General features: G+C 41.0%; 1 protein-coding gene and 1 long non-coding RNA gene across 5 annotated transcripts in view; one reads left to right on the top strand and one right to left on the bottom strand.

Moving 5' to 3' along the window:
• NECAB1 (N-terminal EF-hand calcium binding protein 1) overlaps positions 1-17,358 on the bottom strand; it is a 195,655-nt gene that overhangs the window by 115,798 nt on the left and 62,499 nt on the right. The gene's annotated exons all lie outside the window — the stretch shown is intronic.
• Positions 1-17,358, top strand: part of LOC121042682 (uncharacterized) — a 42,210-nt gene that overhangs the window by 1,494 nt on the left and 23,358 nt on the right. For 2 of the 3 annotated variants that reach the window (XR_005796380.1, XR_005796381.1), the window contains exons 1-3: positions 7,080-7,629; positions 10,906-11,000; positions 15,942-16,021. This is a non-coding gene — a long non-coding RNA (uncharacterized LOC121042682). Of the gene's footprint in view, positions 1-7,079; positions 7,630-10,905; positions 11,001-15,941; positions 16,022-17,358 lie in introns of those variants that run through there. The other variant, XR_005796382.1, reaches the window with a different exon arrangement.

Genomic DNA, 17,358 nt, shown 5'->3' with positions numbered 1-17,358 from the left:
AATGTTTGGTATCATTTCAAACATTTTGTTCATTAAAACACAGGTCATTTCCCAACCTTACTGGTTTCACAGAGCTTCAGACTTAAAAAGGACATTAAAGGTCACTTTTGTTTTTGTATTTTCTTCAGAACGGTTCACAGGTTCATAATGAGATTTCTTTTTCATTTCAAAGGAATAAACAGCCCAATCCATTATGAAAATTAAATTACGTGGCATATATCCTAAAACATAGTAGTTCAGAGTAATTTGAATGACATTAGCTGCACTTGTTCCTTAATAAAAGGCTATGTTCCTAAAGTACTATAGTGCTCCTCTCCTCAAACATTCTTTAGCTTTCTGTGCTATGTTGTTTGTAGTAGGTAATAAAGCATAGTTCTTTTTTCTTTTTCAATTTTATTTATTTTGAGAGAGACAGAGAGAGTGCGAGCTGGGGAGGGGCAGAGAGAGAGGGAGAAGCTTAAGCAGGCTCCGCAATGTCAGCACATGGCCCCACGCAGGCTAGAACTCACGAACTGAACCGTGAGATCATGACCCGAGCCAAAATTAAGAGTTGGATGCTCAACGGACTGAGCCACCCAGGTGCCGCCGGTTCTTTTTTTATAGTAGACTTACCTGTGTGAATTCTATAGGATTGATTTCTTACAGGATACCTCCAGCCTGTAGTAACGTGGGATTGTAAAGGAATATTAAGCCGTAGATGAGCCTAGAGGATATCCGATAGCATGGGATATTGTTCGGTTTCTTTTCATGTTTGTAGCAAGAAAACCTATATTCTTTTAGCTATGCCATTTTTTTTTTTAAAGAAAGCTAAATGGAAAGAATAAATGCTAGTTACATTGTAAACATTCTTACTGAAACAGAATCAGAGGGGGTGTTACTATCAGAATGCATTCTCCGCTAGATGCCAAAGAGGGGTAAAGAACAAACATATTCATTGCAGCCTGACTGACAACTGTGGGGAAAAATTGAAACAAACTAAATGTTCATTAGCTGAATAACTAAACTGCATATCATTATATAATCATTAAAATGTATCCACAGAGTTGTCAATAGCTTGAAAAATGCTTAAGTTTAGAAGTTACGTAAAAATGTGAAACCAGATATAAATGGTATATATAGAACCAAAAAATGTGACTTGGGAAGAAGTGAGGAACCATATCAACAGCAGATCGCATTGCTGCTGGATGCTATGACTTTGGGTGGGTTTGCTCTTTCCTTCTTTACAGCTTTCGAAACCTTTGTTTTTCTTATCATTACAAGGTTTCATTTATACTGGAAAAAGTATACTTCATGATTAAAAGCAAACTGAAGCAGGAAAAGATGTTAAGCATAAAAGGCAAGGTTCGTGTCATTCTGTACACATGACTTGACTTGTGAATCCATTTAGTATAAGTTACAATATACCTGTCCGTTTGGATTTGCCACTCAATTTTGCAAAAGCACCCCTCAGAAACTCCAAGAACAGCAAGGACAAGATACACTGCATGCCATTCATTTACAAGTCTTGGGGACAGCTGAAGTTGTTTTGATTTGATCTTCTGTGTTGGGCACTCTGAGTTCGGATGAACTAAACTGCTCTCCTGAGGAGTATGTCTACCGTCAAGAAAAGAGAAAATATTTGGGAAGTCCAGACTGATTTCTACTTGAGAATTCAGAATCTTTCTAATAGAACCTTTTACATGCCAGCTCTCAATTCTAGGATCCACCTCAAAATAGTCTTGGCTTCATGTTAACATTCTTAGTCATCTCTGAAGTATTTTCTAACAGAGTTGGCTGCCTTTGCTGTATAAATAAGTGACTCTCTTGCTGAAAAACCACCATTCTGAACTCCTTCTTTTCTTCTGATTATATTCAAGATTTTTAGCTTCTTCCTCAAAATTAATACACTGTGGATCTTAGCAGGAATCTTTAAAGTCTAAGTTCTAGCTCACCTTTTACTGACCTTCCAGTGCATCCCTCAGCCGCCTGAATATCACCAGTGTAAACAGGTTTCTTCTTCAGTGGACAAAACAGTTTGCTAAACACTGCTAAGCTTCCTAATAACCTGAAGGAGTTAACACTGGCCTCCAAAGAGGTTTACTTCTAGACAGTATTTGAGGCAAGGAGAATGTGACTCAATGAGCCATGCACTTAGCTCCTCCCTGATGGGAGCACTGTAGTGATACCCACTTGGGTTTATCGGCAGACTAGCAGGCTGGCTACGTCACAAATATGCTCAGCCATCACAGTGTTCATTTTACAGAAGAATATCACGATCTTCCAATTCACTAAGAATAATCCGAGCAGAATATCTTTCTGTTAGCATCAGAGCAACTGTGTTCAGCTAGTTCTGACTCACCAAGCAAAACAGCATTAAGGAAAATCAACAGAAGCAGTATCGGAAGATCCGAATGATAAAGGACCTGACCTTGCAAATAATGTTGGGATAGATTGTAATTCCATGATGTGTATATGTACTTGATCACACAAGAATCCCCGCCCCACCAGAGGGACAGGGCAGATTGTGAGAGAGACTGGAGCCTAGAATGGGATGTGCCTCCTGGGGGAGATCAGGTGCTACAGACACAAACTGAACTGAGGTGAGCGCTCTCAGCTGAGAGACATCCATCTGGAGGACAACAGAGACAGAACGGGGGCCAAAGGGATTTTAGGAGCAGATTCTTTTCAGATATCCTCATAGGTGGGTCAGGGGAGGGGGCAAGTTACTTTAGTCACCAGACCCCTGACCCAAGAACTGAATATGAGGGCCCAGCATGAATGCAGGTCCTTGCTTATAAAAGAACAGCAATACCACAAGGGTTATCAAATAGGGGCTTGGGCCGTGCAATGAGCCAAGGAAACCAGAACCAGGCCAGAAATGGAGATTGTTTTTAAACATTAAAATTTTTTCCCAGTGTAAAATGATTACCACAATCAGGCTGATGAACGCATTCATCATTTCACATAATTACCATCTTTTTTAAGATTCGTTCTTATAATCAAGACAAATACTCAGTTGTCAGAAGCAAGACAATAAATGAGGCCAGGCTATCAACATGGTTGACATGACGTGGCATTCCAGGACAACCGAGTAAACACTCGTAAGAGCTCTGTAAATCCCTTCTGCTGAAGGCCACAATTGTTCCTAGAGCCAAAAGTGAGTCAGACCCTGTGATTACCTGTGAAATGGTCCCAAGGATATGGAGATGAGGGCTAAGGAGTGTTGTAGGCAGGCAGCATTTGGCAAGCAGCTGGCTCTAAGTGCAGGCTTAGAGTCTATAGTGATCATAACAGACTTTGCATTTGGGTGTCCTCTATAGGAGGAATTTGTAGGAGGTACCACACGCAAGAGTCTGAACCCTGCTCATACTGGGGCCAATTAAGGACCGACTATTTTCACATATAAACACAATGTCTCATGCGAGAGACAAAATGAGATTGGAAAATCATTGCTTTTCCAGTCGAAAGTTAATCATTTACTCCCCCAAGATACAGTAAACATTTGCTGCGTGCATTGTACTGGGTTGACCTGTGTCCCCCAAGAAGATCCGTTCAAGTTTTAAACCCCATACCTACGCCTATGGTCTTGTTTGGAAATAGGATCCTTGCAGATGTAATCAAGTTAAGATGAGGCCATGCTGAGTGACGGTTGGCCTTAATCCAGTGATGCGATCTGTAGAAGGGAAGGGAAGCTTGGATTCAGAGACAGACAGGGAGGCAGAGCCTGGCATGATGCTGCCATAAGTCAAGAATACCAACGCTCACCAGCAACTATCAGCTAGCAGCTGGAAGAAGCAAGGAAGAATACCCGCCCTGGTGCCTTCAGAAAAAGCATGGCCCTTGATGAGACTTCTAGCTTCCAGAAAAAAAATTGGTATTTGAGGCTACCCAGTCCGTGGTACTTGGTCACGTACCTGGGAAGCTACTACGTGTTTTGCTACACACCGTGGGAGGTTCAAAAGTCACACACACAAAATAGTACCGTCTTTTCCCTTCTGTGGCATTTTAGTAACCCTGGAGCATTTGGTGAACTGAAGAGCTGGTTCAAAAGTTCTTACTAGGGGCGCCTGGGTGGCGCAGTCGGTTGGGCGTCCGACTTCAGCCAGGTCACGATCTCGCGGTCCGTGAGTTCGAGCCCCGCGTCAGGCTCTGGGCTGATGGCTCAGAGCCTGGAGCCTGTTTCCGATTCTGTGTCTCCCTCTCTCTCTGCCCCTCCCCCGTTCATGCTCTGTCTCTCTCTGTCCCAAAAATAAATAAACGTTGAAAAAAAAATTAAAAAAAAAAAAAGTTCTTACTAAAAGTTGTTACTACGTTGCATTAGATGAATGGAAGTCTAGGAATTCCAAATGAAAGCTTACGCTACCCTGGGGAGTCAACTATGGGGAAAAATAAAAATAACAAATTAAAAAAAAACAAGAACTCAAAGTTAAATGGAACATACACGGAGTACTTGACATATGCCAGGTGCAACAGTGTTGAGAGCTTTATCTGGTGTGTCTAACTTCCTACATCTCTGATTTCACCATCCCCATTGTACAACTAGGGGACTAGGTCTTAGGTGAAGGTAAGCAACTTGTCTGAAGTGACACATCTATCGAGTGGCAGGGCCAGGATTCAAACCCAGGTACGTTTGACTCAAGAATGCTCTTAACCATTCTTTACCATTCTGGACTCAATAATAGATATTTGGAGTCATCACATGTGGGTACTCAAAACCATAGGAATAGTCAAACTGCACAGTGTTTGTAGCAGGAACCATGGACGAATTTTCATTCAGAGTCTTCAGTCTAAAACATCCCGTCATCACACCTACCAAAGGTGAGGATAGCGAGCTCTCCAATTTGCGCTTCCTCCACCCAACTCTGAAGTCACACAAGGGCAGGTACTTTATCCCACTTACTGTATAACAAATATTAAAAACAGGAACTGACACAAGGCATGGATTAACGATTAGTACTTTTTGAACTGAATCCTAGAGATGACCCTAATTTAAGACACCAGTACAGAATAATTCCATTTACGATGCATGAAAACAATTAAAAACCTGATGTGAAAGATTGCTGCACTGAAATCTATAAGACATTGATGAAAGGCACCGAAGACACAAATAAGAGGAAGATATTCTGTGCTCATGGATTGGAAGAATATTAATACTATTCAAAGCAATCTATAAATTCAGTGCAATCCCTATCAAAAGTCCAATGTCATTTTTCAGAAGTAGGAAAAATAATCCTAAAATGTGTAGGCAATCACCAAAGACCCCAAACAGCAATCTTGTGAAGGAAGAATGAGGCTGGAGGCATCATGTTCCCTGATTTCAAACTTTATATATTATAAACCTAGGATAATCAAGACACTATGTTATCAGCATAAAAACATGTATCTATTGAACAGACTAGAGAGCCCAGAAATAAACCCATCAATTACAATTGACAACTGACAGTCAATTTATCTCAAAGGTGCCAAGAATACACAATAGGGAAAAGACAGCGTCTTTAATAAATGGTGCTGGGAAATGTGGACAGCCACATACAAAGAATAAAACTGGACCCCCATCTTACACCATACACAAACCTGAGCTCAAATTGATTAGGCTTAAATTTAAAATGGAAGTTAAATACTTAAATATAAGACCTTAAATGACAAAACTCCTTGAAGAAAACACAGCAGCGTGAACAACTTGACACTGAGCGTTGGCAATGACTTTTTTGGACATGGCACCCAACGTAAAGGCAATAAAAGAAAAAACAAACAAGCGGGACTTATCAACTAAAAAGCTTTTCCACAGCAAAGGAAACTAGTAACAAAATGAAACAATCTATGGAATGGGAGAAAATATTTGCTAATTGTATATCTGATCCGGGGTTAATATCCAAAACATATACAGAACTCCAATAACTCACTAGCCAAAATCCAAATAAATCTCAATGAAAAATTGCCAGAGGGCTTGAACAGACATTCTTCAAGACATACAAATGGCCAACAGGTGCATGACAGGGTGCTCAACATTACTAATTATCAGGAAAATGCAAATCAAAACCATACTGAGATAACACCTTACAACTGTCAGAATGGCTATCATCCAAAAGATAATAAATAACACGTGTTGGTGAGAGAATGGAAAAGAGGTAATCTTGATGCGCAACTGGTGGGAATGCAAATGGGTACAGCACTATGGAAACAGTATGGAGGGTCCTAAGAAAACTAGCGATAGAACTACCATATGATCTTGTAATCCCACTTCAGGGTATTTATAAGAAGAAAATAAAAACACTAGTCAAAAAGATCTTCACACTGCAGCATTGTGTACAATATCCAAGATATGGAAACAACCTAAGTGCCTATTGACAGACGAGTGGATAAAGAAGTTGTAAGACATACATATGAGTATTACCCAGCCATGAAAAAGGGAATCCTAACACTTGGAAAGACATAGATGGACGCGGAAAGCATTGTGGTATGTGAAATAAGACAAAGACAAATACCAGGTTCCAAATACTGAAAAGGAGCCTAAAGAGGATGGGTGAAGAACCAGCTGATACTGAGGTCTCAGAAGTCAAGAAGAGAGGTCCAAGAGTTCTCTAGACTGAAGACAAGACACAACAATGAATGAGGAAGAACCGGTACGGTTCACATTTAATGTCTTGGGCAACTTTTGAACAACCGTTTCAGTCCTTCCCTGAAATTGGGAGCCTGGGAAATGCAGGCAGTGAGAGGAGTTCAAAGGAAGACAGAATGTTCTATTCCCAGCCCCCACAGGCAGAGAGGAAAGGGTGGTAACAGGTGGAGAGGGGCCAAGTAGATACAGGGAAGAGGAATCTGAGGCCCAGGTGTAGCCTTAAGGAGGGGGAAGCATATTTCTTTGTCCAAGCCTAAAATTTAAAAAAAAAAAAAAAAAAAAAAGAGACATCTAATTGGTTCATATCCATGTCTGTTTTCTAGTTAACAGGTTTCTAAATCTGGCTGAGCATCTGAACCACCTGGAGAAAAATTTTTTATGTAGATTTTCAGGCATAACACTGAGAGATTATGCTTTAAAAATTCAAGATGTGGTTCAAGAATCTCTTCTTTAAGACTCTGCCAAGGTGACTTTAGTAAACAGCCTTTACCTTTAACACTATTTCTCAAATCGAATTATTTCTTAGAAGTGAAACAATCTGCAAAGAATATCTGCTGCACTGTAAGTGGTAGCTTAAATTTATTACAATTATATACTCCACGTTACTAGCATAAGGTCGATAATTATACCAACGGGATATCCTCTATTTACTTACTTCTTTCTGGCTCTTCGTAAGTCCAACTTCCATTTGGTAGCAGACAGAACCCGCTCATACACAAGGTCAGTTCCAAATAAATATAGCACATTTGACCCTGCTCTCTTGCAAGCCATACACGTTGCCTAGTAGAGAAGACCGACTTGAGTAAAAATTCTCCTGGGTCACGTTAAGGTGCTATTGCATCTTTTCCCTCAGGGCTTCCTATCCGCGTAGCTTCGGTGTATCCGTTGCTGACACTAATGCTTACTTTCATCTCCCGTCCCGTCTTCAAACTCAAACCTCATTCTGGCTTCTGCGATCAATCACCTTTTGGGCTTTTCCGGTTGGCCAGGCTGCCGGCTTTGACACGAGCGCTTCTCAGCCCTGAGTGTAGGTAAGAATCACGTAGAGGGCTTGTTAAACAGACTGCTGAGCCCCACGCCCAGAGATGGTCTATTATGAGGAGTGGCCCGTGAGTTTGCATTTCTCTTGAGCTTCTCTTGAGTGGCAGGGATGCCGCTGTGGCTACTGGTTCCAGGACCGTAGCTGAAGTAGCACTAACTGAAGCTGAGTGCAGCCTCTTGTCTTGGTCTACTTTTATTTACTTTTTTAATGTTTATTTTTGAGAGCAAGAGAAAGAATGAACATGAGTGGGAGAGAGGCAGAGAGGCGGGGGGAGAAGGGAAGGGTGGGGGGGGGGGCGGACAGAGGATCCGAAGCAGGCTCTGCACGGACAGCAGAAAGCCTGACGCAGGGCTCGAACCCATGAGCTGTGAGATGATGCCCTAAGCCAAAGTCAGACACTTAACCGACCCAGCCACCCAGGTGCCTCTTTCTCGGTCTACTTTGGACCGAGACTTTCTACAACCCTCACGTCATGAGTCACAAGCGTCCTCGGTCAGCTGCCAGCTGGCCCTGCCTCACCTGTACTAAGTTGTTCACAGCACGTGAAGAGAGTCTTCTCTAATTATGGCAGGCATTTGTGAATAGATTGCCTTCAAACCTCCCTTTCAAGGATTCAAACAGGATGTTAAGTCAGTTTTCTCCACGGCCCTGATGTTGAACAGATTTTCTGTGCACAAATAATGTTAAAAATTGCATCTTGAACGTTATGTCAGGTATAAAAGTTGCACAGGAGAGAATATAACGTATCTATGTTTTACACAGATTCTTTTGCAAATTTTTTCATACGTAGGAAAAAAAAAACCCACTCTGACTTTACAGTTAGTTGTATCGGTAAGGAAATATTGGAGAGGAGGTTCAGGGAAAAATAATAAAAATTTACCAGACACTGTTTCCATCATACTGTGATTTATAACTGCCAAAGCATAAAATAAGTATAAGCAGTTGCTGTGGCTTTAACATTATACTCTTAACTGTTGGAGGATTTTGAGCTCTAATTGGCTGACCGACGTCCATATCTCCCAGAACTAAAAAGCTGTCCCATGGCTCATATCCTCAGATATGGATATGCGACTCGCCCCCACTCCAATTCCTTTTTCTGTTTTGTCTCACTGCCACCTCTCCGTTGCTCAACGCCAAGCCCCCTCCCCTGCTGCCCCCATCACGGCTTCCAGTATCTGCCAGAGAGTTCTTCCCTTTTATATGTCTAACTTTCCTCACTCTTATTTCTTCTACCTCCTGCCATTTCTCATACCAATTAGTTTTGACATTGAAAAGATAAGCCTTCATAACTCAGTAGACATAGCTTGCTTATTCTGCTCATCTCTTCCATTCTTCTCTACCATCATCCCCTACCTGTGGGAAACCTGCCCTCAACTAGATGTTTCTGGTGGGGCTGTTGATCAGAATACCCCATATCTGCCTTACTCAACCCAACCCATTTGGTCGCATGCATGTACATGAAAATATTCTCCTTTCGCCTTGGCTGTGATGATGGCCCCCAGTCGAGCACACTGTACAAGTGGGGCTGTTTAGAGTACTCCTTTGGGATTTTTTTTTTTAATTTTTTTTTTCAACTTTTTTTTTTTTTTTTTTGGGGGGACAGAGAGAGACAGAGCATGAACGGGGGAGGGGCAGAGAGAGAGGGAGACACAGAATCGGAAACAGGCTCCAGGCTCTGAGCCATCAGCCCAGAGCCCGACGCGGGGCTCGAACTCACGGACCGCGAGATCGTGACCTGGCTGAAGTCGGACGCTTAACCGACTGCGCCACCCAGGCGCCCTCCTTTGGGATTTTATGTATGGGACAGCTCTGGAGGGACTGAGGTAGCATGATAGAGCCTTACTGCCACTCACCCACCTCACCACATGGCAGAATCTTATCTGTGCTAGAATGGACCGTGACAATCCTGAGAGAGAAATGACTGGAGAGAAGGGCAGGACATGGAGTGGGACGGAATGAATGCATAAATAAAAGCAATGACCCCAAGTCCCTAGAATCCCTGTGACAAGCTTTACACCATCCCCCGGTCATGGAATCAATGAATTCTCTCTCTCCCTCTTTCTTACTCTGGTCTGAGTTTAGTTTCTGCCACCTGTGGCTGAAAAAGGTCTGAGAGTTCATAACCAGTGATAGCACTTCTTCTCTACCAAAGGGAAAGTTACTCTTCCCTGCACACGGGACATTAAAATATGGGACTTTTGCAGGCTCAGCTGTGTCTGCTCCTGAGTGAGGTTAAGCCCTTCCTTTCCTCCTTCCATGTCAGAGTTGTGTCTTATCTGGCTCCTTCTCCACTTGGAACTCAGAAACATTCTCCAGGGTAGTGTTTCTCAAACTCTCTGTGGGGAAGGATGAGATTTTTAAATTTCCACTTTCTGGCAGAGTGATGGTTTTGTAAAAAACTATAAAAATGAATTACTAGACCATGTGCTTGGATATCGTAGCGATGTCAAAATGCTATGGAAGTTTCTAAATACTGTCGAGTTTTCTTCATATCGCATCATGGACAAGTAACAGCTGGTGGGCCACAGACCGTCTGTGGCCTATACTTTGAGAAATGCCAATACAGAGAGCTGGTATAGTGTGACTGGTTTTAACACCTCTACTTTAATTTTCAGAATTTATTTATAAGAAACGTGTTTTGTATAGAAACAGCACGATATAAGATAAAAACCAGAATCTGCTTCTGGTTCTGTCACAAATAAATTAGATATCTACGGTCTAATCTCTTAAAATAATTGGATTTTAGAAAAGCCTGATTTTAACTGAAAAAAAGAAGCTTATGACACTAGGTCTTAAAGGGCTTTCAAAACACATCAAGAAAGGATTAAACATGCTAATACTCTCCCATCTCCTTATATATTACTTAATAAAATTTCCATGGAAAATGTTCTGTTTTGGCATCATATGAAATGGCTTCGTGCATAAGGGGTTTCACAAAATGTGTAAGTCTCACAAAACTCACACACAGATTTTTGTAAATATACAAAAAGCATCGAAGATGGTCTTAATTTTTAAAAAGGCTGATATGACTAGCAATGTCTAAATCTTTTCAAAAGCTGACAAGAACTAAGAAATAAAAAGGTTACTTTGGAGAGTAGGAAAAATTACTGGTTTGGGACATGTTTAAACCTTTCTTTTTATATGATAAAAAGTTGTTGTGCATAATTCTGAATCTGGTGTGCCTCAGAAAATGCCTGATCCTTCTTTCTGATATTTCTAAAATCCGGTCTTGTTGGCTTATTTCAAACATCGCTTTGCCTTTCAGAGTTCAATCTTTGTCATCACGCAAATAGTGTAAGAACGGCCAGTAGAAACATTCCAGGAAATTGTTCAATCTCGTGAAGAAAGGCAGTTTTCAGAGTAAGAAATGAATTCTTCCTCTTTTTTTCTTCTTAAAATCAGTCTTGTGTTTTCACAAAAATTCACTCAAGTGCTTGATACATATATGAGGGGAAAATCAATTCTTCTGGGATTTACGTATGTTTTCGGAAAGGACAGAAATTGCAAAATGTAAGCACTATATTATGTTTAAAAATGCAAAATGTTAACCGTAAGTGAAAGAGGAGAGAGGTTATCATGTGGAATCAAGATATATGGTATCTATTCCAACGTTCTCATGTACTGTTAATAAGTTTCTGATGTTTAAGTTTTGTATGTGGGTTGGGGGAGAAGTAAGGAGAATATAACAACATTTTGAACTTTGCATGCACTTCCTATCTCCAATATCCAATAGAATCCATTCTATTCCACTTGTTAATCTATCCACTCAAAAACTGCCTAGTGATCTCATATTTAAAAAAAACAATTAAGGGGTGCCTGGGTGGCGCAGTCGGTTAAGCGTCCAACTTCGGCTCAGGGCGTGATCTCGCGGTCCGTGAGTTTGAGCCCCGTGTTGGGCTCTGTGCTGACGGCTCAGAGCCTGGAGCCTGTTTCAGATTCTGTGTCTCCCTCTCTCTGACCCTCCCCCGTTCATGCTCTGTCTCTCTCTGTCTCAAAAATAAATAAACATTAAAAAAAATTTTTAAAATTAAGTTTATTTATTTTGAGAGACAGAGAGAGTGGAGGAGAGGCAGAAAGAGAGGGAGAGAAAGAATCCCAGGGAGTCTCCGTGCTATCAGCGTGGAGCCTGATGCAGGGCTCGAACTCATGAACTGTGAGATCATGACCTGAGCCGAAACCAAGAGTCAGATGCTTAACCAACCGAACCACCCAGGCGCTCCGATCTTACGTTTTTAAAAAATCACTCCCAGAGAAAAACCACATAAATTCAATCATGAACAAATACAAACATCTACATACGTGTGCTGATCAATATATTCCTTCAGTGCCCTGCATATCCCCCTTCAGGACCAATACATGAACGTACCTCATTGGTTTGTTTCATCAGATGCCTCATTTTACTAAGATTTCCAAAACTCAATTTTGCAAAGCTTATCTGAAACATCACTGTTGCCACTGAAAGCTTCATCTTTATCATCATACATACGGTGTACCTGTGTGTGTGAGCAGGTGACAATCTATGACATGGCATAACATTCAAAAGGTAAGACAGCACCTCCAGTGATAATTGTTTCCCTCCCATCTCCTCCCCTACCCGTACAGTTCACTTCTAACAGGGGTGTCTACAATTTCCAACCCCGTCTGTACCTTTCCAATGACATCCTTACATACACTTAACCAGTTCATGCGTATGTATTTTCTCTTTTTTTTCTTTATCAAAAAGTAGCACACTCTGCAGGCCATTCTATACTTGACAATATTTCTTGGACATCCTTACATATCCATATATGTCTCAATCTTTAGTAGCTACATACTTTTCTACCAAATGAAAGTACCACAATTTATGTATAGAGCCCCTATTCAATGAGTATAACTGTTAAGACAGGCTACCTCCAAACTAACTGAGAGGCCATTTATATAGAAAGAAATACCACATCAGTGTGTTCATGTCTGACTCATCCTCCCAAGTCCTGGCAATTCCCTCTGCAATTTATTGCTATGAGATAATGTCCCATTCTCAATGGACCAGTTTCATGCTTCACACCTCGGCTGGGATCTGTACTGCGAGGCAGGATCCTGTAGTGGCTGAGAATCAGGAGATCTGAGCTTGTGCCTGGCTCTACCTTTTACCAGATGGTAAACTTACCTTAGGCAAGTTACTTATATTTCTAGGCTAGAATTCCCTCATGTGTAATTAGGAATAATAATCACTATACCTTTCTCAAAGGATTACTTGTGAAGACTGTATAACCTAACATATGTAATGCCTTTAGCCCAGTGCCTGGAACATAATTAGTATCCCCCAAAGTGGTACCTCTCATTCCTAGGGACATTTAGATTAATTACGCTTCAGCAGAACAAAAGGGTGAGAGGTTCTCATTTATTTGCCATGTGACGGCATTTCCTTTACTGTTAACCATAAGGCACGGATCACCTTTTATTAGGGGAAGATGGTGTATATTGCAAGACCTACGCTGTCTTATTGCCAAGTTTTGATTATATCGTGGCAAAGGAAAGAGGACAAATGCATAAGATTCTCTTTAGTCTTTTATCTTTCCTAATGTCAGGGAAATTCTGCATGCTTTCTTCTTTGCCAGAAGCTCAAATGAGGAAGGGAAAGGTGGAACTACGTTTCATCATTGCCAGTCACATTGGATTATTCTGAGGGAGAGAAGTTCCTGTTAACACAGCCTTGTGGATGAACCTCTCCTTGATGGTCCTTCCTAAGATCAGAAGAGGGGACACTGAGGGGAGTGTCTTCAGTTCTCCTTAGACAATGGAAACAGTTCCATCAGAGACCTTATCATCACAGCAATCTGAGGAGCCAGTGTGGTAATACCTGATTGTTACCGAATGCTAATAAAGGGATCTGTAGAAGCCCTTATTCAGTATTTAGAGTACAGAGCCTTTCACTATAAAGGCTATAGTATAAAGTCTATATAGAGAAGAAATCTATTAATTAGTGTGAGACCTAAAAGGAAGAAAAAAAAGATGATCTCTAGTATAAAAAATTCTCCCATAGAGTCCTAAGGCTTAACTTTTCTTACACCACCCTTACAGTAGTAGGTATATTCCTCCTCCATGAACTGTGTTCCTTCTCTCCCCTGAACCTGGAAAGACCCTTCCTTCCTCCCTCCCTCCCTCCCTCTCAGATTGTCATGAGCCCCTTCGATGCTGGGTGTGTGTTCCATGTTCCTCACAATGTTGTTTCTGACCACGCTAGCCCTTCTTTACATCCATTCTCCTGAGCCCTCAGCTGTGATTCTTAGCCTTTCCTGCAACACTGACCCCACTGAGAATGTGATTAAAGCCATGGATCTTCTGTATCCATTTATCCACCTGAAAACTGCATATATACACATACGCAAAAACTAATTTGGCAGTTTGAGAACCCCCAAACCTACCCTTGAAATCCTAGGTTCTGTAACTTTTCTCTCCAAACCAACCAACTTGGTACTGCCTTGTATCGCCATTTAGCTGGTAAACAGAATATATATGTTATCTCCTTTCTAGGTTAGTAAACTCCCGAACACTTAACTTGTTAGTATCATTCTCAGTGTTCTACAAGTATCTCTTAAATACAGGTGCCTCCCAGGAGTTAGGGGTGCACCAGGAAAAGCAAGAAGTCATAATGCAGACTCCCAACCCTGGTTTCCCATTAGAACCACCTGAAAGCTTTACAAATACTGAGGCCAAGCCCCTGCGCCCGGAGTTCTTACTTAATTGCTCTTAGGTGTAGTCTTGGCCTAGTGACTTTTAAAAAAAAAGCTCTCAAGTCATTCTAATAAGAAGGCAAAGTTGAGAACCACTGGTTGGTAGTAATAGTGAAATTTCTTCACGCTCATGGAGTTTGAACTGAATTCTCTTACTTTCAAGCTGCATGATCTTAGCCAGGTTATGTAATTGCTATTAGGCTCAGTTTCCTCAACCATAAAGTGAAGATCATGGCAAATTTAGCTTTACGTGTTGTTCCAAGGATTAAAGGAGATAAATATTGAAACAGTTAACAGGGTCAGGCAAACAGTCAGCACTCAGTAAATATAAGCTGCTACTGTTACTTAAAATAATAAATGCACACATGGCAGATAATACAGTAAACACATCACAACCCAGGCCTAGGTGCCCCGCCCTGTTAGAAACAACACGGGTGACTACCGCTCAACTACCAGTAACCTCCTCCTAGCCATTATTTTCAGAGAGTTCTCTCCATGTTCTCGTGCTATGGTTCAGCTACGTCAGATGATCCTGTTTCTGGGTGTGGCACTAGAAGCAGCAAAGAGTCTCAATGGAAATATTCAGTGAAAGAAACTCAGGAAGGTATATAAATGATGCAATGTGGCTTTTCTAAGTCAGCATCCTTGACCAGCTGAAACTAGCAGATGCACCTGGCCAGGTATAATCACCGAGCACATGCAGACCCCTGCCTTCCTAGCACCAGCACTCTCCCAGATTCCTTAAGAATTTTCCTGTGGGAGATCGGCTTCAGGGATGACAACTGCCTTGGCAATGCTTTTGTGCAATAATCATCCACGTATAACTATGTTTTTCTCAGGTTCAAACAGTTCTATCTGTATTTTAGGATTATGGCAAATCTGAAAAGGTAAAGAAACGATATATTAAATATAAATTTATCATTAGAAAAAAATGTGATCTTTGTTTCATTTGGGTAAAGGCTAGTTTCCTTTTTTGTTGTTGTTTTTAAATCAAGGGATTTTTAAATTTTCATTGCATTTTTTTAAGTAGGCTCCATGCTCAACATGGGGCTTGAACTCATGACCCTGAAATCTGGAGTTGCACACTCTACGGGCTGAGTCAGCCAGGCGCCCTGAATCCTAGTTTCCGAATGTCTTTCTATAAAGATGAAACTGAGAAAATAAAATTGAGCATGGATTTAAAAGCTAAAAAAGCTAAACCCCCCCCAAAGCTAAAAACTCTAAGAAGTATCAATGAGGTCCCACAAATAGAAGAGCAAGACAGAAGCACATCAATCCATCTCAGCCTCAGTTTCTTCTATTTAAAATGGGCGTAGCCAAGTTAGGGATGGGTGGGAAAACACATTATGATGAGAAAATTCACACTTCGAAGCCACAATGTTCTGGGGGCGCCTGGGTGGCTCAGCCGGTTCAGTGGCCGACTTTGGCTCAGGCCTTGATGTCGAGGTTCGAGGTTCGTGAGTTTGAGCTGCGTCGGGCTCTGTGCTGGCAGCTCAGAGCCTGGAGTCTGTTTCAGATTCTGTGTCTCCCTCTTTCCCTGCTCCTCCCCCACTCGTGCTCTCTCTGTGTCTCTCTCTCTCAAAAATAGGTAAACATTAAAAATATTTTTGCAGCCACAATGTTCTGCTTTGACTCCCTGATCCACCCTTTGCAAGTTATATGACCCTGGTAAGTTACTGAACTTTCAAAGCCATGATAGATGGTGGTAATTTAAAAGACTGTAACAGCATAAAATGTTTAGAACAGTGTTTTGTGCAGAGTAGGAATTTGACAGATGTTAGCTTGCACTCTTCCTGACATTCATCTATGGTGAAATTAGATATGTTCCCACAATGAGTGGACATGTAGGATATTAGGCAGAGGCTTTTACTGATGCATTTCTCTAAAACACTCCCTCTTCCTGCAAGAAAACTAGAAACAACAACAAAATTATATTAATTCATTTTAACTGATGCTGAATCCTGTGTACTTGGGAAGTAAAGATACATGCACAATAAAAACCAGTGAGAATTTAATGATTTCAATGGAAATACACAGACCTGAACCCCACTAATAAGATACAGGAAGAATAATGAAACCCTGGATCTCCTGTTCCCTAATGGCTGGGGTCTTTCCTCTGAGCTGTTCAATAGAGCATACTTCGTGATTTTGATGGTGTTACGTATCTGTTAACTCTCTATATGCATGACAAATAATCTTTACATGATTCATCTTCTCTTCTCTCCACGGTTCATGATCTGTTCCAGACCACTGGTGCCCAGGCCTCTGTGACATTACACTAGAACCCCGCAAGCCTAAATCTTTCTCCACTAATTTTATTGATTTTTTACATGACATGCTTTGGCAAAATGTGCTACTTTGTGGCAGGGCCATTTTTATGTTATTGAAATGAATTATCAAGGAGCATTACTATTAGAGAAAATATTTTTCCCCTTCCAGGGCAACTTCATCAATCATATAGTTTTGCATTCAAGGAAACAATCCTTAAAATCAAACGAGTAACTGAATTAACTTTTCCTATCCCACCTTATTCACATGTTTTTTTCTATCCCTCTAATTTCTCCTTTCTGTCATTCCATTTTTGATCTCCCTCTCTCTGTTCCTTTCTGACAACTAGAAGAGGAAATTCAAATGATTTCAAGTTGAGGCCTACTATGCTTGGCAGGTTATACTCTTCCCTCTTATAACTTCTGGCATATTAAGTTAATTCTAGACCATAGTCCATTCTAATCCCTTCTCATTCTGCTTTGGAGAGTTCAGTACAAAAGCAAATAATGTTGTTACAAAAATGGAAATTAGAACTACATACAATGATCAACTATGGTTGTTTTGTTAACAGTTTTATGAAAGATAAATAATACTGTTTGGTTAGGTTTATTCCTAGGTATCTTATGGTTTTTGGTGCAACTGTAAATGGGATTGATTCCTTGATTTCTTCTTCTGCTGCTTCATTATTGGTGTATAGAATTGCAATGGATTTCTTTTTATTTTTTATTTAAGACAAA

This window comes from Herpailurus yagouaroundi, unplaced genomic scaffold (genome assembly GCF_014898765.1).
Source record: "Herpailurus yagouaroundi ecotype Mexico unplaced genomic scaffold, PumYag 186, whole genome shotgun sequence".
NCBI classification, from domain to species: domain Eukaryota; kingdom Metazoa; phylum Chordata; class Mammalia; order Carnivora; family Felidae; genus Herpailurus; species Herpailurus yagouaroundi.
Note: the sequence above shows the minus strand (reverse complement) of the source record. Positions and strands in the feature narration are given on the sequence as shown.